At 46.1% G+C, this 23,597-nt stretch overlaps 1 protein-coding gene across 6 annotated transcripts in view; it reads left to right on the forward strand.

The window, feature by feature from the left end:
- Positions 1 to 23,597, forward strand: part of USO1 (USO1 vesicle transport factor) — a 515,242-nt gene that overhangs the window by 301,318 nt on the left and 190,327 nt on the right. The gene's annotated exons all lie outside the window — the stretch shown is intronic.

A 23,597-nucleotide genomic window follows, 5' to 3' on the forward strand; every position in this document is an offset into this window, starting at 1 on the left:
AAATAACGTGTTATTCACAAGTTTTTACAGATACTACATGCACGTAATTGGTCAGAGAAGACTAGTTAATTAACTTCTATACATGGCGTTGAACTTCTTCAAGCAATGAAGTTGCATCATTTTTAATGTAGCGTTACGCGGAGAACCCGAGAACTGTAGATTTGTGATGTTTGATGTATGATGAGCAGGTTGCAGTGACTCTCTCTGGTTCTACTTTACCAATCAATCTGTAGTCCAACATCCATTTTATTGTGCATCACATTGGAAGCCAATTTTGCTTCTCAAAATCCAGTTTCAATGAATGAAAGAAATCCATAAAAAAACATAAATTGAAGTTGCAATAAAATTGGGCGGTAAGATTCTAAATAGCTTAGAATTTTCATTTCTCTTATTTTTTGAGCTTGGTTTACCTGTTAATAAAGAACTGTTAGTGGGGCATGAGAGTCAGACAGAAAGATACTGCATCTTAAGTTGGCTATGCTTGGTCACTGCCATAGTTTTCTCAGCAGCCCCAGGTGCAAAGCTGGAAACTTGAGCACGCTTAAGCCCATGCGGCTAAGGATCCAGGAATGTGATCTACAAATCTAAATAAATTGAAAGCTACCACCCAAAATGAACATGAATCCTACCCAAAGTGATGTATGGTTTCAGTTCACAAAGGCTTGTAGCGCTGTTAGTTGTTTTGCAATGGGTTTTGTAATCAGTCTCCAGAATGGGTCCTATTTCAGGAGCATGCCATTTGAGTTCTAAACTGGTTTTCTAGTTGAAGTTTAAAACTGAATGGAGTAGCTAATACTCCTGGAGATGAACTAGCAGCCGAGGTATGTGCCACTGGAGTACAGATATCTCAAAAGCCCACATTTTGAAACTGGCAAGTTGCCGCTACGACTTTTGATTTTTAAAGTCATCCACTACATAAGTGAGTCACAGGCTCACCTGGTGGGACATAGAAACTGAGATGTAGATTTAACTCCAAGCATGATTTCATAAATAATATAATTTTTGAAACTATAAACACTAGAGAGTTCATTCAAGTTGTTCACTTCCTTGAGGCATGGGGTGAAAAGTGAAAATCCTACATGTTCTTGCATGTCTGGAAACAGGCAGCTAGAGGGTTCCCACAACATCAGTTAGGAATTATGCAGGCTTACCATGTCAATTTCAAAAGGGGGTGGTGATGGACAGAGTATCTTGAGTTAATCAGAACACTCCTAACCAGTCAACAGGTCAGGGCTTGATCCATCACCGTTTTTTAGCTCACTGCACCATCCCAGTTCAGAACCTGGCTATATGCAAATTAGTCTGTCCCTGGCCCAGTGCATCATGGGAACAGGGCAGACCAAACTACCAAGCCAATTCTTTACTGGAAAGGAAACAAGCTTCCGGGGACCGGTTTCTGGCATTACAGCCGTCTTCGGCCCGGCTTGCTTGAATCCTGATGGTGCAGTGAGCAAGGGACTCACATCTGAGCATACCCTTCCACACTTATGGTGGCCAATATAATTTCAAAAGGGGGTGGTGATGGACAGAGTATCTTGAGTTAATAAGAACACTCCTACCCAGTCAACAGATCAGGGCTTGATCCATCACCGTTTTCTAGCTCACTGCACCATCCCAGTTCAGAACCTGGCTATATGCAAATTAGTCTGTCCCTGGCCCAGTGCATCACGGGAACAGGGCAGACCAAACTACCAAGCCAATTCTTTACTGGAAAGGAAACAAGCTTCCGGGGACCGGTTTCTGGCATTACAGCTGTCTTCGGCCCGGCTTGCTTGAATCCTGATGGTGCAGTGAGCAAGGGACTCACATCTGAGCATACCCTTCCACACTTATGGTGGCCATCACCACCCCCTTTTCTGAATCGGCTTACCATGTCAAGCAGACTTAATCCTGGACGATTTACTTGTTACTTGTAGCCCTGGTCACACAGGTTCCCTTGGGGTGGTTTGAGCTAGCTGACATTAAGCTTTTATGATTTCTTGTTCCATTTCAGCACTGACCTTCTTGGCAATATTAAATGTGCCAACAAGTAGATTCAGTCTTTGAAGCACCTTAACTTCACATTGCTACAAGGACCCATTATTCTTCCTGAAGACTAGCAAAACAGAAAACCTATCACCCGTGATTCTATCTGCAAGTATGTATGCTTTTTTGTTGATTTCCAGATTAGCACACTCCTCCCTCATTATTTCTCTTGCAAATTACGTTTTATCAGTTACTTAATACATTGGCCGACATGGTCCGTGGAATGTATCTGAAGTAATAAGTAATGAATGGCTGTGGATCAAAAAATTGAAATTCCCTTAAAATTCCTCAATTTATCTATTTTTGAACAATCAGGCATAAACCTGTAGATTCCCAAGCACAAGTAATATGTGTATACAGTGCGCTCAACTCCATAATGTCTGCGTACTTTGGTGCCAGTTTCCATCATTAGGAAAGTTAGGTCTTGATCAAGCCATTGAACCTCTGATTGGTGGAAGATTCTGTCCTAAGTGAAGTTGACAGGTTGTTCTAGAGTTTTAGAGTTAAGGTGGGCGCAAAAGCTCATTCTTACCATAGTGGCACATTTGTCAAGGAGGTCTGTACTGGGTCTGTACCTGATTATCTAAACAGATTGGTAGTTTGGATTAGGAGGAGTTGATTAGGTATGTCTTCTGGGGCAGTTCCTGTCACAAAGTTATGGTAAAGAGATAGGCATTTAAACTTAAGTTTGCCCTCCTCTTCCAGCCAGTGAAGTTTGGTGCAAGCCTCTGACACTGTCCTGTTGTAACTATGAGTCGAATCCCTGAATTGTGAGGCACCTGTACCCTATGAATTATCATTTTGGCTATCCCAAGACTGTTAGCGTAGAATGTACTGCTTATACTACTAACCACAATCTCATACAAGTGGCAAAGGCAGATTACTTTACAATTTGCATAGCAGGAAATGAATGGTTTTTAGTGTGCAGAAACTTGATGTTTCATTGTTAATTTTGGTTCTAAGAGAAGGCCAAGGTTTATTTTATACCATTTCACAATATTTGTTTTTTTGTTAAAAAAAAGAAGGGAATTCTGCCTTGTGTACTGTATTAATCAATTCCTGGTTTATTACTAATTAATACATCTTCAGATTTAGAATCATTTAATTGTAGCCAACATTCCTGCAGTAAGGTTCTCTATTTTTGATAAAGAAGCTAACAGGTTGTCATTTTGATTTGTTTTTGTGCCTTCTTACCAAACAGTTAACTGTAGGCTAGAGATCCAACACTGAGTAACACACATAAAGGTTTTGGGTGTAACTATTAAAATGGAGGTGGGGGAGACCTTGAGAACTCCTCGCACCAGCTTGGAGGGTGAGGTGGTGGGATTGGAGAGGGAAGTCCAACCCAACCACCCCCATGGTAGAACAGCAGTCAGCAGTCCGTAAAGAAAGCAAACCAAGATATTTAAAGCTTGGCTATGTTGGCTCCATCATAAAGCAGTCGGGAGAAAGGTCTTTGTCATTGTCCTAGGAACCATTGTGTCTCAGCTGTGCCGCTAGGGACACCCACCCTTTACATGACATGATTGACATAGTAATCCTGGTTCCTGTGGAGAACACCCCATCTGTGAGAACCAATGCCTTTGTTTTCTGTAGATCCATCTCATAATATTTAATTTGGCTTCTCATTAGTCTTAATTTGCTTTGCTTGATGCTTCTCTTTACCCATGCCTTTACCAATATTAGCCACATTGCTGTCAGGAATGCTCCCTGTGGCATCAATTATTTTCCATTATCCCTCACCTGACATCACATAGCAATTTTTATTTTACTATCACAGCTGTAGCTGCCTTCTTCAAAGCAGCCTAAATCTATGCAAAATACCAAAAGTTGACTGATATACCCAGAAGCTTAAATGTTTGAAGGAAAATTGTCTTGTTAGGCCTGTACTATTAAACACACTTGTAACAAAAGCTGACCAACGCATACACCTAATGCAATAACAATCACTAGCTGTGGGATGTACTTCACAAAGAACCATACAAATGGTGAGGCAAGCCTAACCCAAGATGTTGAACACCTGACTTGCTTCGCAAATCCAGCGGTTGTGTCCCAATCCAAAAGAGACCTCATCTTGCAAGATTACAAATCCCAATGTCATTTCAATGCACTACACCAGGAACAATACTGGAGAGTCTTGCCCGCTGACCACACCTAACACTACCTGCAGCAATTAGCAGGCTGCATGAGAGGAAGTCTCAAAATAGATGTAAATGAAAAGCCACTGATGCAGAGTTGCACTCAGTAACCAGTGAAACGGTCAATGCTTCACCTTTTCTGAGGAAATGTAATGAAAACAAAAAGTTAATCAAAGGTTACTTGCCTTTCTTATTGGGTACCAAAGGACTGTTCATTAAACTGGTACAAACAGACAAACCCAGGCCACGCACAGCTGACCTTTGGTACAATGGTCCCAAACATATCAACTTTTAATTTTTTGGTATTATTTTTAATTACTGGCACTTGCTCCATCAGCAAAACAAAATACATACTTTGTTGTCTGAAGAGCAGCATGTGATAGGCAGTGTGCGTAATATCAATGGCTAGTGCAGTACTTCCATAGACATAATGTTGTTAATCCTTACTGTGGTTATTATAGGTGATGCTGCTTTTAGAAGGACATTGAAGATTTTAATAGAAAGGCATGTTATCTCAAATTGTCAATGACATTTATCTTTCTTATATTGTCCCCCAGGATTTTATGCGCCTTTTGTACCATTGTGACTGAAGCTGAGAGTTTAACCACATATTTTGTTTTTCAGCAATCTCTAATTATAAAGGACAATTCAGGTCTCAAAGTGACCTATGTATTTAATAAGTGTAAAGGTAGAATGTATCTGCCACGGTGTAGTGTAATGTTAAAATTGTTCTAAGCGTCTTTTACGTGTTTTTGAATGCTACAAAACGGTTCAGTAAACTGTGCTACACAGCCTGTTGGTGCTATTCCGTCCACTGGTGGTTAACATTTTACCATGTTTAAAACATGCTGTTATATATCTAGGATTATTCTGAAGGTCTTCATGAAATTTACAACTTCCTTTAGTTCAAAACCAATAATTCCAAATGTGATTTTCCTTAGACGGTTTCTGAAAGCAAGTTTACTGAAGTAAATGGCTCTCTTTAATTAGTCCCATCTGAAAAAGATTACTGGATAGGCTGTCTTGCTTGAAATCACCCATCAAAAAATTATCTAGAATAACCTGCAGTTGTGTGCAGGCTTTTGTACAGTTCAGTTATTTCCTCTAGACTCATGAATAGCCATCTTGCAATGAAACGAGGCCTACAACTTACAGGATATTAAAGAAACTTCTGTGAGGCCCAAGAGAGGACTTCTGCAAACGGGGCATTGTGGAACTGTTCAGCAGGTTTCACTAGTGCCGGCTAGAAGTCTTGAAAATCATAATGTAAGCTTGTAAGTCCTTATTCTGATGGATACATCTAACTGGAAATTCCTCAACTTTTTTGGACTATTCCATCCGCCAGCTTGGACTGGAAATCTTTTAATAGCTCTCCTATGCCATTAGGTATACTAGGTCCTCTGGCCTATTCTTTGGGAGGAGTCCCAGTGACTTACTAACATACACCATTATGTCATTGGCCAAGCTAAACTGGACTACTCCGGCATCTGCATTAAAAATTATGGTGCCGAGATTAACACCGCCTCAGCTGGTTCTGCCATCCTCCTCTGGAGTAGTTTTACTGGCACCGCAAGCGACTCCACTGATTCCACAACCAGCTCCTTCGGCACCACTGTCAAGACCTCCGCGAACATCAACCTTCACCAATGCCTATTCCAGAACCCACTCTGCCAGTTTATTCTTTACCAGTACACCATTCTCGGAGAGAAGCACAGAGACTTGCAGAACAACAACAGTGATGATCCTCTGGAGCAGGAGGGAGATGTTGGTGAACTCTTCTCTATCGACCCATACTTTGAAGGGTTGAGAGAGGCTAATGGTTTAGACACATCCCCGGAGTGGGAACTACTATCCCCTATCGGTATTCCACCTCCAGTGGTGTCTTCACACCATTCAGTGATGTGCAGGGCTTCAGAGGTGTTAGGTTTTATCTTAGTAGATAGAAGTAAATCTAACATGTCGACTGAGGTCCTCCACTCCATAAACCTATGAACCTTTCCTATTCTTTACTCCATAAACATATGAACCTCTCCTTCCCTTTACTGAAAACTCCACGTAATCCATCCTAGCAATTTGGGATTTGCCAACAACAGCCAAAGCAGTCTCAAGATCAATAGTAAGACGCTAAAGGCCTGTGCCAGGAGACCCACTCTTTCTGTCTAGTCCTTCTCCTCCAGAAAGTTTGGTAATACAAGTCTCTTGCACCTCAAAATTCATCCCTGGCTCTATTCCAACCACACCGTTGGACAAAGAATCTAAAAAGATGAATCCATTTGTAAAAAGGATCTTCTCTTCTGCCTGGAAGGCCCTAAAATCAACAAATGCTACCTTTTGTCCTAGGACGGTACATTCATGCTTTGCTAGATTTGACACATGAGGTCATCCCAAAACTGGAAACAGACATACAAGCTCACTTTACAGAACGTATTAATGATTGGCAGGTAGCAGCTTGTCCAGTCATTTAATCAGGACTTGATACAGCTGACTCAGTAGCAAGATCTTTGGGCACTTCAGTTTGAGCCCGCTGTCATGCTTGGCTTAGAATCAAAGGTTTTTCCCTTGATGTCAAAATTCACTCACAGACCTAATCGTTGATAGGTTACACCTATTTGGGACGAAAACGGGTTCTGCACTGGAGTGATTCAGAGACAGTAAAGTGACAGCCTGCACCCTTGGCCTACAATCCTAGCCTAAAGACGATAGACCATTTAGAGGAGTTCAAGGCATTCGCAGGGGATTTTCATTTCGAGGACATCAACAATTTTCAGTGGTGCAGCTGTGGTCAAACCCTTTGTTTAAAGGCTGCAAAGAACGAGCTAGAGGAGGACAAACAGCTTTGCCACTTCCGCTTGTTTCTCCCTTTTCCGGTTCTTCCGCAGCCAGTGCAGGAAAGCAGCTGTAGTTTTCCCTTAGAAAACAATTTACCAGTGGGAGGACAGATATCCTACTGGACTCATTGATGGAGGTCTAAAACATTGGACCTCCGGGTATTAGAAATTGTGGAAAATGGGTATACCTTGCTCTTCCTTCCAGCCACATCCACTGCCTCAAGAGCATCTACAGCTCCTCCAGAACAAGGTCCAATCCCTCCTCTTAAAAGGTGCAGTGGAGTTGGTTCCAGAGCAGGAATTGGGCTCAAGGATGATACTCCCTGTATTTTATGAGCCCCAAAAAGGATGGCTGTTTCCGCCCAATCCTGAACCTCAGGATGCTAAAATGGTTCCTCAAATAGGGAAATTTGAAAATGCTATCCCTAGCTCAGGTCCTTTTTACACTGGAAGCAGAAGACTGTGTGGTATCTGTCGACATGCAGGATGCTTTGTTCCACATTCCTATCTTCCAGTCACTGTAGTATCCCAACACCGTTTGCAGTCCTTCCTTTTGACTTTTCGTCCGCTCCTCGAGTCTTCACTAAGGTGGTGGCGGTTGAAGCGGCCCATCTCGGAAGATCCCCTTACCTGGAGAATTGACACATCAAAGCAAGGTATCGTGGCTTGTCGAAAAACTTGGCTGCAGACCTGGGCTTTTCCTTTAACAGCCCAAATCTCTCCTGGTGCCCTCTCAGCGCATCCTGTTGTATAGAGGCACTACTGGACACTACTGTGAATTCAGTCTTTCATCTGTCTCAGTGGATTCACAACATTTAGCCTAAGATTCTGATGTTTAAGGATGGAAAGATCATACCAGTCCTGAAGGTCATACGCCTGCTTTTTCTGCTAGGTCCTGCATACTGCTGGTCACTCATGCACGCTGGCACACGAGGGCCCTCCAGTGGTACCTCTGTAGGCAGTGGGTCCAAAAGAACTGACATCTACAAGCATCTATCACGATCTCCAGAAACACTTCAGTGGATCTGCAGTGGTGGAGGGTGGAGAGCAACCTTTCTCAAGGATGGCAGTTTAAGCCTCTACCTCCGGTGGCAACAGTTCTTACAGATGCCTCCACTCTGGAGTGGGGAGCCCATCTTGCCTGTCCCGAGTGCTCAACATATGCGCAGACAGTCTCAGGCGGCATTACTTTGCAGATCTCTAGTAGTCTCCTTTTAGAAGTAGTACAAAATATATTCCAAGGATGGGGGATTACTCAGATAGACCTGTTTGCCACTCGCGAGAATGCACACTGCCCCACATATTCGAAACCCTCCAGTTTACAAAACAGGTTGCAATGGGCCACGCATTTTTATTGAGCTGGATCTTGCGGCTTTTCTATGTGTTTTACCCCATACCCTTATTTCCTCTGGTTTTGGGGAAGGTTTACCTTGAGCAGACCCAAATAATATTAATAGCCACAGACTGGCCACAACGGATGTGGTATACATATCTTTCACCTCTTCCTGTTCCCTCTGCTCAGTCTCCCCCATAGGGCAGACCTCCTCTAACCAATGCAGGGGCAGGTTCTGCACCCCCACCTTCAAAGCCTCCACTTATATGCTTGCAGATTGAACGGGGCAACTTGAGTTCCTTTTCACTCCCGCTGAAGTGTTGGACTTTGTTATCTTCCAGAAGACACTCCACGAAATCCATTTATGCTAGCAGATGGGCTGAATTTGCTATATGGCATGAGTAGCATATGAGGGCCAGAGTTGGGGGGACACCGTCCAGAGAACATAATAACCTGCCACACCCACCAGACAGCTGGATGACACCAGATTGCTGATTGGCCTGTGGGTGAATGGTGGGGATGGGAAGGCTTCACAGGGTGCCCGCGGTCCTAGCATCGGTGTCAGTGGCTGCCCTGCACAGGTGCGCAAACTGGACCCCCCTGGCAGACCCAGGGTGAAGGAACGAAGTGAGGGGCTCCGAGGGAGCAACGATAAGGGCTATGGAACTCGACGGCCCGATGTTGATGGAACTGCGGTGCAGGACCATGCCAGCCTTACTGGTGAGCGATCAGTGATGCAACAGTGGCATGGCTACAGGCATTGTGTTCCCCCAGGAACGTGTGCCCCCAGGGACATGGCCCGTGGCCACTGTTGTGTTGAACGAGGTGCAGTAAACATTTACTGTACCGGACTGATTTGGGGTGGCTATGGAGGGAAACATGGATGCCTGATCTTAAAAGAGCAAAACCAAAGGGGATGATGGACCGAGTGTTGAACATTGCAAGCACTCACCCCCAGTCAACTGATCTGGGTTTAATCCATCATCATTCTTTAGCTCACTCCGCCACCCCAGTTCAGACATAGCCATATGCAAATCAGTCTGACCCTGTGCCTCATGGGAACAGTCCAGCCCGAACTGCCAAGCCAAGCCTTTCCTGGAACGGAAACGGAAACGGGCATCCTGGGACCGGTTTCTGGCTAATCAACCATCCTCAGCCAGGCTAGTTTGAATCCAATGGCAAAGTGAGCAAGGGATTGAGGGTTGGTAATTGTTTTTGCCTTTTCTTTTGGACATTTGTTTGCTTATGCAGAATATCCAGCTAGGGAGTGTGCCTCATATTCATGTTTGGCTCTACATATGTCACCGTCAATGTCTTCCATTGCCAATTTCTAATGCACTGAACGTCGGTAGCCTTATGGGATGCTATTATGTCTGTATATGCGCTCATTTGTTAATAAACAGATTTAATACTAAAGAATGATGATGGATTAAACCCAGATTAGTTGATTGGGGGTGAGTGCTTCCAATGTTCAACACTCCGTCTGTCATCCCCTTTGGTTTTGCTTTGATCATCATAGAGCGGCGCTGCGCTGCAGAGTTTGACGAGCCCAACATGTTCTGCAGCGTGCAGTGAGTTGAATCCCCGAGCCTACATTCGACAGATGAGCAGTGGCGGACAGGCAGGGAACGAGGCATAGGGAAAGTGCATGCCCCATGCAGCCTACATCTGAGCACTGCTTCACCCGAAACGTCTGCCTGACCTTGCTGGTACCACGCTACAGAGGATGATCAGGCTGTCCTGTCCTGAAGCACAAGCCGAATTACACCCCTGGGCCCTACGTGAGACAAGCGACTGATGGCGGACAGGCGGGGAACACTGCTCAGTCGAAGTGCATGAGTGAATGAGTGAGTATTCACTTGTAAAGCACATGGCTACCAAAGGCCTCCCAGCACTGGAGACAAAGCATAAATCGAAGACAAAGCAGCAGATTCAGGGGAACAGCAGTCTCTTTAGATGTTTGCGGAACCGTAGCTGGTTGGGCTCGAGCCGAATAGGGTCCGGCAGTTGGGTCCAGCATTTCGCCGCAACAGCGGAGAAACGCGGCCCCCACTCCGCACCCGATTAACTCTGGGAACAATTACAAGATGTTTCTTCTCAGAGCGCAGTGACCTTTCAGGAAGATCCCAAGGGATAATGGCACAAAGAATCGGGGGAGCGCTATCCGAGAGAGACTTGTGGGCAATACATAGATAGTACCTTAAATTGAATTCTCTTGGCCACTGGCAACCAATGCAGAGAGGTAATGTAAGGTTTAGCGGATTCACGGTTGTTAGACTGCATCAGAAGGCACGCAGTGCAGTTTTGGACTGTTTGAAGTTTTTTGATAGTAGTTACGGGGGCACCTAGATAGGTCACATTAGCGTAATCAAGCCGAGAAAAAATCAAGGCTTGTACCAGCAGTTTCCTGGCGCTAAAGGGCAAGAGGGGTAGAATCTTTCTAATTATTTTGAGGATGCCATAACGGGTACCTGCTACCCTGCGCGCCTGAACCCCAAAGACCAAAAACTAACTGCAACCGTATGCCTCTTTGCCTGCTGTCAGCCAGGTTCTGTGGAGGCATGGTCGAAGGCTTGCAGGGGCGGGAGCCCCCAGCACACAGTACCACGAAGTACAGTCCTGAGTGTGGACCTGTAGGAAGCTGGCTCTGTATATACTATACCAAAGTAGTATGCACAGAGTCCAGTGGAACCCAAAAGGTAGGCAGAGGTAAAGTAGATAGCACCTCACTCTTCGTTTGTGGTAGTGTGTTTGAGCAGTAAGGCTTTATTAGAGGACAGTATTAAGCATTTGTTGTACACCCTTAGTCAGCAAATGAATTTACACACTCAAAGGCTGAACTTCAGACCAATGGTTTTTGTATAAAAATATTTTTTTTAGTTATTTATTTTCTAGAATCAAGTAAGCCTGGCACAGGTAAGCAATAAATACTTTACAGTAGTAATGCAGTTCGTAAATAGTTTGAATTGCAATTGTAAATGTATTTTGATTTGATTACAATAGTTTTTAGGGCTTGCCTGCGTTGCAGCGCGAAGCGCGCTGCCGAGCCTTATTGTCGTTGCGAAGGCCTCCTAAGTGGTACAGACCGGTGCACGAGCAGACACCGGTCCATGAACGCGCGAGCTGCAGGGAACACCAACGTGCACGCTCACGGCATCACGCTCCTGTCCTCCACGTCTCTTCCAAGGCGCGCCTCTTGCAAAGAAACTCTCGTAACTGCGCAGAATCACAAAACGACAATGGGCACAGTTTATTTTTCCTCCCTCTTCTATTTAATTTTTGCACCATTGCACTTCGGGCAGTTTACGGAAAGGGACGGCTTTTCAGGTAAGAGTCCATTCTGTTAATTGATCATTTTGGGTTTAAGTGGGAATGCGCACATGGATTAAAACAATGCATTATTGAATATCGCGTCTTTTTAGGCGAGCATGTCAATTAATCCTTAACTTTGTCCGAATCCGCTGTATGCTGATAAACCTCTTATTAAACATACGCCACTCACATATACTGTACTGCTTCATTGTGTAGAAGCTACGTGTTTGGTGCCAGTCGAATAAATGATGAACACCAGACCACCATTATTATGAAAGTCTAAGCGTGATCATTCAAACTCCCACCTTCGCGCTCTCAACTACTAGCTGTTCAACCTGCTAAAGTCTGTACACAGAATGGATCATCATGAAAAGCATACCACGGTACACGGACATCTCAAACACTGTAGATTTGCAAATAAACATCTCACGACAACATCCATCCTTATTTGTGGGAGTTGACAGGTTCTTTTCTGTCTATTCCTTTCACGCAAAGAGCTCCAGATGTGGTTTGTAGTCAAACAAATTAAACGTTTATTTAGTTCCTGTAAGGAGAGCTTTGGTTATTGACATTAAGGCCAATCACCATAAGATACTACATCTGTCATGACTTTAAACTCCGGATCTTTTTTCTCACGCACATTTTTTTCTTTTTAAGGTGTCGGTATTTTCCAATTCTCCAATGCAACACAGATTTTCTCCTGCTAAACATCCATAGCAAATTCGCGTTAAAAGAAAAAAATGCTTGCCTTCGGGTTCCATCTGTCATATGTTCTGATAGACGTTAATTACATCACCTAAGAAAGCCGTTTAAAAACTTCTGAAGTCTGTCTTAAAAAATATGGTTTAGAGAAATAAATTGTTTCTTATATTATTTAAGTGTGTGGTCAAGCCTTTTTTATGCTGCTAACCATTTTAACTAGACCCAGCGATTTACTATTCTTTTTGGTTTGGTTATGGTTTTGTGTAGATCAAAACTTAATTGCCTTATGACCGTGGACATATTGCTTTGTATTTTATATTTTCTAAGAGGAATACATGTTTGCTTGGTGGTTTGTGTGTGAGTTTGGTTTTTAGGGGAACGTTAATTACTTACAAATGTATTTATCCATTGACAGAACAAGTATTTGATGGGACTTTAGTAAGTAGTTGAGAATTTGCACTGACTTGCAAAAGCTTAAAACAACCGGAAATTTGTTTATTAAAATTAAAACTGTCAATTCTCTAGTTCAAACCCCATGTAGCCAGAATACGTTATATCAGCTGAATTCATTAGACCTTTATTTATTGTATTTGCATCCAGTGTCACATGTTGGTACTAGCAGCCTAATGTATTGTTCGTACATTAGACTAAATTCGGGTAGACACATGATAACTATATTGCTGTTCTTTTTGCCGCATTACCCCATTCTCTGTAGTCCAGTTTGTTTAATTTAACTCAAACAATATTGAAACTCCTACAATTAAAACCCTGGCCTGAAAACAAGGTGTCTCTGTGAAATAAAACAATTACTTACCAGTAATCTTCATTATTCTTGTAGGTGCAAAAAATGGGAGTGAGAGAGGGATATTGGTCTGGTACAAGTAGAATTATGATTCAGGGTAATGAAGATTACAGGTAAGTAATTATTACCCATCACCCGTCTTACTCATCCCAGTCCTTATGTATTTTGAGGATGCACCAAGTGTAAATTTGCACCAACAAGAAAAGTGAAGCCAAAAGGAAAAACTTATTGTATTCTACTAACTATTACTGTATTGCTGTTTTAAATACTACAAAACCAACATTTTCATCCATTTACTTACTGAAGTCCAGTTTTTAATGCTTTATAAATGTTTCCGGGACGTACCAGTTTGGTGCACTACAAATTTCCTTTAAAGAGGCTCCACTAATTTCAGCCCAATAAATTGATATTCATTGTGTAGAGAATCCTTGCAAATTATGTGGAACCTCCTCCCAATTGACCTGTAAGCTTGGTTTATTGCTTAATGTACCCATCTATTTATAGTGGGAGTAGAAACCTTTTTTTAGGTCTCGCCTAGCGTTGCAGCGCGAAGCGCTGCCGCTAGCGAGACTTATTAGGGCTCGCCTGGCGTTGCAGCGCGAATCACTGCCGCTAGCGAGCCTTAGTGTCGTTGTGTTGAGCCTCCCAAGTGGTACAGGCCGGTGCACGAGCAGACACCGGTCTGTGAACGCGCTTCTAAGACCGCTTTGCAGGCGCCGCTACTGGCACGAGCCGCAGGGAACGGAAATGTGCACGCTCACGGCGTCACGCTCGTGCCCTCCCGCTCGTGCCCTCCTGCGTCTCTTAGGCTGTTCTCCGCTCTAGGCCGACTTGTTTCAGAAAGCGGCATGGTTCAAGTCATTTCTTCAATGAGCGGCGGACTCCAGGCTAGAGATGTGACGAGCCAGCCCTAAGGACCGCAGAGCCTATGGTGCGCGAGGAGTACCGAAGAAAGCCGAACGCCAAGTGATACACAAACTGGAATACTACATATTGCATAGGACCAGTCGCACCGCACTTTCTATGTCGCGCTTCGCCGCCTGGGAGCCACCCGGACTGTACGTTCATCATGGCGCGTCATCTCGTACTTGTTTTAAATTGTGTAACCGCAATCCATTTCCCGATACAGGAGGGGAAGTGGCAGAGACCGTGGCTTTAGGCCAACGGGAAATGCCCAGTGTTCAGTGCGCCTTGCCTCTTCCTTGTATCCCACTGCACCACACGGCAGCAGTGGTGGTTCTTGTCTCACTTCCACTGCTCTGGTACGGAGTAGTGGGCACTGCACCCAGTGAGGAACAAAGGATGCGAAGCTCGAGACAGGTGGTGCCACACGGAAGGCAAACCCGAGGAGGGAAGACGACCCGGGGACGACAGTTTAGTGAAGCACAACAAAATAAACTTCATGAAACTGTTGATGATCTGCAAGTGGCGGCCTGTCCATATGCAAGGTACAGGTTCAATTACCACAAACTAAGCCCACGGTGAGGGTGAACACTACGGTTACCGATGTGACACATATCTCTAAGATTATCCCCCCCCCACCCAGTGCTCCCCACCGCCCCCCCCCCAAAAAAACCATAATCTATCAGCGGTCCCAGTGCTGCCAGTCCGAGTCACATTAGCGTACAGAGGGGACCTGTGCAACCCCCCCCCCCCCAGACCCCCTGTGTCCCCAGGGAATGAGATGCACAGGTGCCCCAGTGGCAGCACAGTCCGTGCCCAGTGAGAACAGATGCCGTGCCCAGACAACACTCTGCCGCTCCGGCGGCTGCTGTAAGTGAACATCTGTAACCGGGCAGAGGGGAGGCACAGCACTTTGTGAGCGAGGGGCACAGGCGAGGTAACAAGTAGCATGCCTTAACTCGCGGTTCCGTTTGCCGCAGAGCAAGCTCCCTGTTCATTCAATGACTGGGGCAGGATACTACCCCCTTCCGAGGCCACTCAGTCGGTACATAAACAATTCTCAGCCCCTTGGTCAACCCTACCCCACATCCGCCACCACTATGAAGGACCCCCAGGCACATTACCCTAACGGGATAAACAGCCCTCCGGTGCACCAACAGCAAACTCTGTCCGTGCACACAATCCGTTATAACTGAGCCCATGACCGCTAGCGCGTCATGCACACATGTCCACACCTGGACACACATGTACACTTCACGAGCACACAGGACAGAGAGCCCCCCCGCCATATTTTCCTGCATAGACTGTCAGTTCGTGCCCACCCACATCAAAGCCGTCCTGCACAGAATACATTAAAAACACATCAACCCCACCTACCCCCAATCTATTATCGGTCATAGCCGGCTCCTCACGGCTAAACACTTATTCGGTCCCAAAGGCGAGATCTATTGGCTATGCCAATGCTTGTGTTTGTTGGTTGCATTTGAATTTCAGGATGGAGAAAGAGTGACTCGGTGACAACTTGGACAATTTTTGGGGGGAGGGGGGTTACGAGAACACGCAGTGTCCCTCCTAAATGGTGTTGGGTTTGGTGTTTATTCATGCTGTAGGTGGTGTATATAGGTCCAATTCCAGATATTGGAATATTGAACACGTCACCTTCATTATATCAGAAAAGCGTGTAGGAAACCTCACGCCAGACAACAAGGAAGTGAGACTGGTTGAGTGGCAAAAAGAAAATAGTCAAGTTTTCCATCCTTCGAACTAACCCAGTTCAACTAGTTTTTAATGGCAAACAACGTCAGGATGGCGGAGGTAGAGAGGGACTCCTTAAGTACACTAACGCCGGTAATAAGACAGGATGTCGAGGCTGGATTTTCACTGTTTCGTTTTTGTCATTTTATATATCCAAACTAAACCCATGTGTACCATTCACTTGTCTTGTGTGCTTCCCCTAGTGCCTGTCACCCATCACCTGTATTCCATGCCACCCGCCCCCGAGGGTAAACACGTAACCTGGTATGGATTGCCCAACCTTTTAGCAGTTCAAAATCGACCCTGTCAGATGTGTTTCATGGTAGAGTTGTGATGGACTTCTTCAACTACAGCATCATCCTTTTGTAAGGTTCTGATGCTCAGGGTTCTTACTATATGCAGAGTTGTCTCAGAGAATATTTGAATTTTCAGTTACAGTAAGCAACGCCCCCTCCCCCAGCCACCTGCCCGGGGAATGCCCTGGTTGTCAGGAGAACACCTCTCTTGACAGCAACCTTATCAAGACTGTTGTGTAGCAACAGCAGCTTGAACGGCGGTTTACTGATTTCCACGCTTCTCAAAACGTTGTTCAGAGTGTTTCTCTGTTCCGATAATTTCAGTAACCATTTTTCCGCCCAAAGGCTCAAACTTGGTCAAAACACTAGTTTTTCTCCAAAAGCACTCTGGCGGTAGGAGAAGAGATGTGAGCCCCTCGTTGAGAATGACCCCAAAAAGCAGTTTGTGGACATCGTAATTAACATGACTCATTTTAGATCGGGAGATGCAGCGGGGCACACTTGGAGACAAAATAAAGTGTTACATGTTGACATGGGAAGGGAATGTCTCCTGCATGATGTACAGTCATGTCGCCTGCCCTCTGTACCCGATCATGTGTGTGTCTGTGTGTGTGTGGCTGTGTGTGTGTGTTTGTCTCTGTGTGTGTGTGTGTGGCTCTGTGTGTGTGTGTGTGGCTCTGTGTGTGTGTGGGGCTCTGTGTGTGTGGGGGGCTCTGTGTGTGTGGGGGGCTCTGTGTGTGTGGGGGGCTCTGTGTGTGTGGGGGGCTCTGTGTGTGTGTGGGGGGCTCTGTGTGTGTGTGGGGGGCTCTGTGTGTGTGTGGGGGGCTCTGTGTGTGTGGGGGGCTCTGTGTGTGTGGGGGCTCTCTGTGTGTGTGTGTGTGGGGGCTCTCTGTGTGTGGGGGGGGCTCTCTGTGTGTGTGGCTCTCTTAGTGTGTGGCTGTGTGTGTGTGTGTGGCTGTGTGTGTGGGGGGGGCTCTGTGTGTGTGGGGGGCTCTGTGTGTGGGGGGCTCTGTGTGTGTGGGGGGGTTCTGTGTGTGTGCGGGGGTCTGTGTGTGGCTCTGTGTGTGTGTGGCTCTGTGTGTGTGTGGGGGGGCTCTGTGTGTGTGTGAGTGGGGGGCTCTGTGTGTGTGTGTGTGGGGGGCTCTGTGTGTGGGGCTCTGTGTGTGTGTGTGTGTGGGGCTCTGTGTGGGTGTGTGTGGCTGTGTGTGTGGGGGGGCTCTGTGTGTGTGGGGCTCTGTGTGTGTGTGTGTGGGTCTGTGTGTTTGTGTGTGGCTCTGTGTGTGAGGGGGGCTGTGTGTGTGTGTGTGTGGCTGTGTGTGCAGGTCTGTGTGTGGCTCTGTGTGTGTGGGGCTCTGTGTGTGTGTCTGTGTGTGTGTGTGTGTGTCTGTGTGGGGGGCTCTGTGTGTGTGTGTGGGGATCTGTGTGTGTGGGTCTGTGTGTGTGGGTCTCTCTGTGTTTGTGTGTGTCATTTGCAAGAGATTAAGCTATTGGCGTTGTAAATGACAATGCCATTTATTTATCTCTTTTCAAAACCAACAAATAAATAAAAATTCTGTCATTTACAATGCCAATAGCTCTAACTTTTGCAAAGGCGAGACCGTTGCATTGTAAATGCTTGTTTTTTGTGTGTGTTTTTTTTAGTTTTATATAGTGCGAACTAGACCCGAGACATCGCGTAACAGAGCGCTTTACATGAGCACCGGTTGTGTGACAGATGGACACATTCATTTTGGGAGGCACTGGGATATTAAGTGATTTGCCCAGAATCACCGGATGTTGGGCGTGGTTGCCGAGCCTCGAACCCGGTTCCCCAGGTCAGAGGTCGACCGCTCTAGCCACAAGGCTACATTCTCTCCCCAGTAGTGTTACTGATAATGCAGTTCTTTTCAGAACACAGTACATATACTTTGTATAGGATTTTTTGTAAAATTGCAGGTAAGTTACTTTTGAGATTACTTTTCTTACACAGTGCAGTATGCCTGGATACTGCACTGGGGCATGTCCTGTAAACAGGTAAGTAAAAGAGTTTTTGTTAGTGCAATTTTAAAGAATTTCTTAAGGTTTTCAAACTCCACACTTAGAAACTTTTCCTAGAAAAACAGTCAATGTTATCCTTTGGAGGAAAACAGTGTTATCGGTTTAAAGGTAAGTACTTTGTTGTCGGAGTTGGTGTTCTGGCGTTAGACTCAGGGGTCCCCCAGGGTATAGGATGCACTCTTTTTAGACCCTCAGCGGCACTAGGACGGCCGGGTGGAGAGTGCTGGGCCCAATGTTATCAAATGGGGGATAGTGGGTCTCCGGTTGGCGGCTTCTGACGAGCAGGCCTCAGGGTTGTGGGAGCAAAGCTCCTGGGCTTAAGCTCAGGGCAAATGAGGGTTTAGGCCAGCACAAAAGATTCACCCTCAGCTGCTATGGGGCGTCCGGGTGCAGAATGCTGTTTTGACGTCGGAAGCCCTGTAACTTTCAATGGGGAGTCTCCGGTTTGCAAAAGCGCTGTAGGCTCGGGGACGAAGGTCTTCTGGGTGCGACCACTGCTTGGAGAGGCAAGTTGAGATCTTGGGGGTTGGTTAGGCACTGTCTGTTGGGCCACACAAGGCTGTGGGTCGTCGGTTGCAGGGGTGCCTTTTAGGGTCAGATCTTCTTACCAGCTCCTTGTCGTGGTTGGGGGGACCTTCTGGTTTGAGGTTGCATACGTCGGCTTGAGGCAGTTCAGGGGTCACCGGATCTCAGGTCAGGATAGCCAGAGGGACCTCCTCTTGGTGTTGGGTCACTCGAACTCGAGCCATCCTTGCGGAACTGAAGTTTGTTGTTTGAACAGATCCGGTGTCAGTAGATAGTCTTTGGCATGGAAGACAGGCAGGTCCTCCGGGTTTGTCGAGGTTGCTGGCAGTAGGACACACCAGGATTTCCCTGGAGTAGGTTCGAGGTGGGGACAGGCTGTTAGGGCTGGGGCCAAGTCAGTGGGCGGTCTTCTCATTCTTCTTTTCTTCTTGCAGGTTCTTGTCTGAGGAAGAAAGGTTCATACTAGATTTAGAGGCGTTATAGGTAGGTAGGTAAAAGGTTGGGACCAATGGGCCCCATCCCTGAGGTGGGTACACCCCCTATTACGCCATCCTCCAGTGGGAGGGGGGCATAAACCTTTCCCTGGTTGGGTGAGTCCCCCCCCATCTGCAAGATGGCGGGACTGAGAGTTGTGCTTCACCTCGCCTCCCCCACTTGAGGAGTGGAGTTGGCAGAGGTGGGCACACCTCTCTTCCTCACTTGTTTTTCCCGCCGGTTCTCCTGCTCAAAGTGGGGGTCAGAACCAATGGGGACCAGTTGCTGAAAGCAGCAAGTGACCTGCGGGAGTAATGACAATAACAAACATAAAGAGATTAACTGTACAGACCACCTCTTACAAACATAACAAGTACAGTTTATAAATCAGGTGATTTTCACTCTGAGTATCAGAGCACATTATGATGAGCATGGTATACCTGTAACTTTGACGCAAACTAGTGATTAACTGTTTGTCCTGTCTCTTCTCTTTATGTTTGTTATTGTCATTTCTCTCCACAGGTGCAACCCGGTTTTCTCAAATTGAGCAACCTTTTTTCTGTTTGCACGTTTTTTTTTTTTACACCTTTTCACTCTCACGTCCTCAGGTTAGGGTGGGCCTTAGCGCGCCCATACCACCGAGGTATATCTCTTAAGTCCTGACGAATGCCTGGTAACTGAAACCATGATGACAGAAACATGTTGACCCCACTCAAGAGGAAGTAGCTGAACAATTTATTTGGCTCCCTTCCCACACCTTATTTTTAATATATTATATGGCCACCCAATAAAAATTCTGTTGCGACACAATCCAGACATTTTCAAAGTAATCACACCATCACCCACTCACTCCTCACAATACAAAAAACCAGCTCCGCAGTAATTCTGGCATCGAAACACACCGGGAGGCACTCGACCTCTCCCGGTGGGGCCCAATGATGAAGCATGTCACCAACTAGGTTGGTGAGTTAGGGCCTTCTATACAAATCTAAACAAGATTTATATATCTTTGTCCATCCTCCCTTCTTTTTTGTGCTGATTGCAGTAGCTAAACTCTTTTGTTGTTTATACTAAGAATGCATTTAGACACTGTAGGGGTACGGGGCTCATGCACCTGTACCATCACCTCCGGTATAGTGCACCCAGCCAGAGGGGTGGCTGATCTATGCCAGGGCAGTGGGTTGTAGGCATGGCACACAGGGATGTGTGCCATGTTTACTTTTTACTTTGTTCTGCTCCAGAACACCCAGGCTGCACAGGCAGTGTGTGAGTGTAGTAGTACAGGGCCTCTAAGGGTGGCACAATAAGTGCTACAGCCCTTAGGGGTCTACTCTACTCACAGTGCCTTGGTTACCTGTGTTACCATTACCAGGGACTGGCCTGTGGCCAGTGATGCCAATTGGGTTTTGTTTGCAATGTAGTTTTAGGGAAAGAACATAGGCCCTGGGCACCTGATTGGCAGGAGCCATTGGCACTCAGTCAAAGCACATCATTAGTTCATCAAAAAGTGGGGGCAACCGTGCAGAAAGAGGGCACTTTCTATCAGGACCTATCAAGACTTTGAAGTTTTTTATGAGAATTGTTTCGCGATTAGCCTTCCTTGGTGGGGACCATAGAGTGTTTGGCAGCGTCTGTGGCACTTCTGTCTGGAGAAGCTTTTCCCTGAGTTGAATATCAGTGGCCTGGGGGCACGCTCACATGGATAAAGCTTCCCCCTCAGCTATGGAAAGCCTACGGTGTGTGTGCCCAATTTCTCCTTCGCCCCAAGAGCAACGATTATCCGCTGGGACTGGCAAGGTGATTACTGACCCACTGCGTTCCTGAGGGTTGTGACAGCTTGAACCAGTCGAGAAGGGACTGAGGGGCCTCGGGCTATTGCATCTCCGACTCTCTGTCGATCACAATACCAAGTGGTTTCAGCTGTGCCACGAGATGCCACAACACTTCAGGCAAAGCGCCCAGCGGTAAAGCACTCGGTACATACTTGGGTAGTATGAGCAGTGTCCACCACTAGTTTAACATTGCTTCTAGATGATGTGCCTACTGACTTTATGCTGCCTAAAAACTCCAAAGTAAATAGCTTCTCGAGCTACTTCTCCCCTTCGAGGTGTGGTAGGCCACCTCTGTGGAACGCTCAGAAGACACTATGGCACTCATGATGGAGGACCTCCTGATCTCTGCAAGACTTAAAACAGGAACTTCGGTAGGAGCTCAAGTCTGATCTCCTTGGAGGGAGGCCCTCTGAACGGATGTTGAAGGCAAACTAACGTCACTCCATCAATATGTTGACTCAGTGGGCACTAGTGCGTTGGACCTTGAAATGAAGGTCCACGAGCTTGATTGCCCCACTGGCCAGGCGAAAGACACCCCAAAATCCTCCACATGCAACTACAAGCATCCATCCTGAAATGCAAAGATCTTGAAAACAGGTCCTTGAGGGATAACCTTCGTCTTCGCAATCTGGAAGAGGGAGCAGAGGGTCCTAACTTGGAGGCATTTGTTACAGGCTTTTTCTTGGAGCTTCTTGGTGCCTCAAGAATGAAAGTTAAGATCGACAGAATGGGCCCGCCATTGCTAGGGGGAGACAAAGGCCCGCAAGTTGTATTGACGAAACTCAACTCCTTTAAAATGAAGGAAGCAATCCTCCACGCAGTCCGAAAGATCAAGGACATTTCCTTTCAGGGCTCCACTTGCTCTGTTTTTCAAAATATTTCTCCTACCACCTTGGCACCCCAACTACAATGTTGCTCCATCACAGACAATTTGAGGCAGGACCATATACAAAATCGATTGACCTATCCCTTCAGCCTCACTTTTGACTTCCACAACAAAAATCATCATGTAACCACTCTCTCTGAGGCTACAAACATATTGGGGCTCCCACTTAGCTCAAGTTGACCTTTGGGATCTGCAGTGGAGAGTGGAGATGGGGGGTAATGGCTGTCTCAGAACCTCCCACGACCGCAAAGAAAACGCGGACATGGCGGGCCTGACAAGTCTTGCAACTAGAATTTTCCAGGATGAGTAGAAACTGATACAGAACAGAAAACTATAGCCTTTTTAAGACTTTACTATGATTCAACACCAATATTTCTTTCTCTGAGGGGGGCCTGATTGTTATTTTATGTGCATTGCTCCGGGTGCATTCACCCTTACATGGATTTTTTAAAATATTGCTATAGAATTGCAATGTGCCTTGATTTTACTATGCTACATTTAGTTTGCTTTGGCGGATATTGACCAACGCATCTGCTAGGATGTACTTTTCTGCTGAGAAGATGTGTTATTGGAATTAACTTCCCATATGTTCATGTTTTGAGGTTTGTGTTTATCTGTTTTCTGGTACATGTGGGTCATTTGTAGGTTTCGCCTAAGGCAGCGCATGCGCTGCTCTGGCGAGACATTTAGTAAGTGGCTTTTGAAAGTGCCACCACAGGCTTTTGGTGGCCTCAAGCTTGCTTGCACGCTCACAGACGCCATCTGTCTTTCCGATCGTGATCACTTTCACGGCCAACATTATTTAATACTGCCAAAAGGCAAATTTATTCCTACAAAAGGCCCCTTAGTCCTTTCTACTCTTGCATAACCGACCTGTAAACCTAAATGAGGTACAAAGAGTCCGCAAGTCACTGCATTATAAACCAAAAGCACGGGCCAACAGGTTTGGTGAGCTGCCAGGAATCGTAACCAATGACAGTAAGCACATGTATCTGAAACCAGGCCATATCATGTCCAGGATTCTTTGATTGTCTAGAGAAAAACCTTCAACACCAATCATTACTCACCCAAACATCAAGTTGTGGGGGGGCTACAGGCACAAAGAAGGACGAGAAACAAAAAAAGGCTCATTTAAAATAGTGTTGTACCGCATTAAACTTGGGGTCGTGGGGGGAGTACTGCAGAGCGGTGTCAAAATGAAAGCTCCATATTTTTCAGGTAAAGAGCTTATTGAAAACCCAAGCACAGGATAGATTAACATGCTGGCTCCAGTCAAGCCCTGGACCGGCATTTCAGAGTCGCGGGACTCTGAAAACAAGCAGAGGACAACACTCCAAGACATTTAAGTGGGGAACAGCAGTTTCGACAACATGACCGGCCTGCCTAACACGGTCAGCAATACATTTGACCACCAGAAGGTAATAATAGTCTGTCTTGCAAGCGGCGCACACTTCTAGGCTGCTCGGTAGCTCCTGCTGAAAAGGTTTGCCTTCCCACGCTGCTTGGCTCCCCCAGTGCCAAAACCAATAAGGTGCAGTCATTTCCACCAGCCTCTACCGGACGCAAAATTACTCTATCCTCCACTGAAGGTCAGCCTTCCAAAACTGTTTTTCTAGTTGCGTCCTAATCAGTAATGACCCCTGCTCAGCAGAGCCGGCAGAGGCATCGGAGAAAACAGTAGCATGGAGCAGAGGTTGGCTGTTGTTCCAGGGGCCATTCCACACAGCCGCATCTTCAGGATTTACTAAC

The sequence above is a fragment of the Lissotriton helveticus genome, chromosome 2_1 (genome assembly GCF_964261635.1).
Source record: "Lissotriton helveticus chromosome 2_1, aLisHel1.1, whole genome shotgun sequence".
NCBI classification, from domain to species: domain Eukaryota; kingdom Metazoa; phylum Chordata; class Amphibia; order Caudata; family Salamandridae; genus Lissotriton; species Lissotriton helveticus.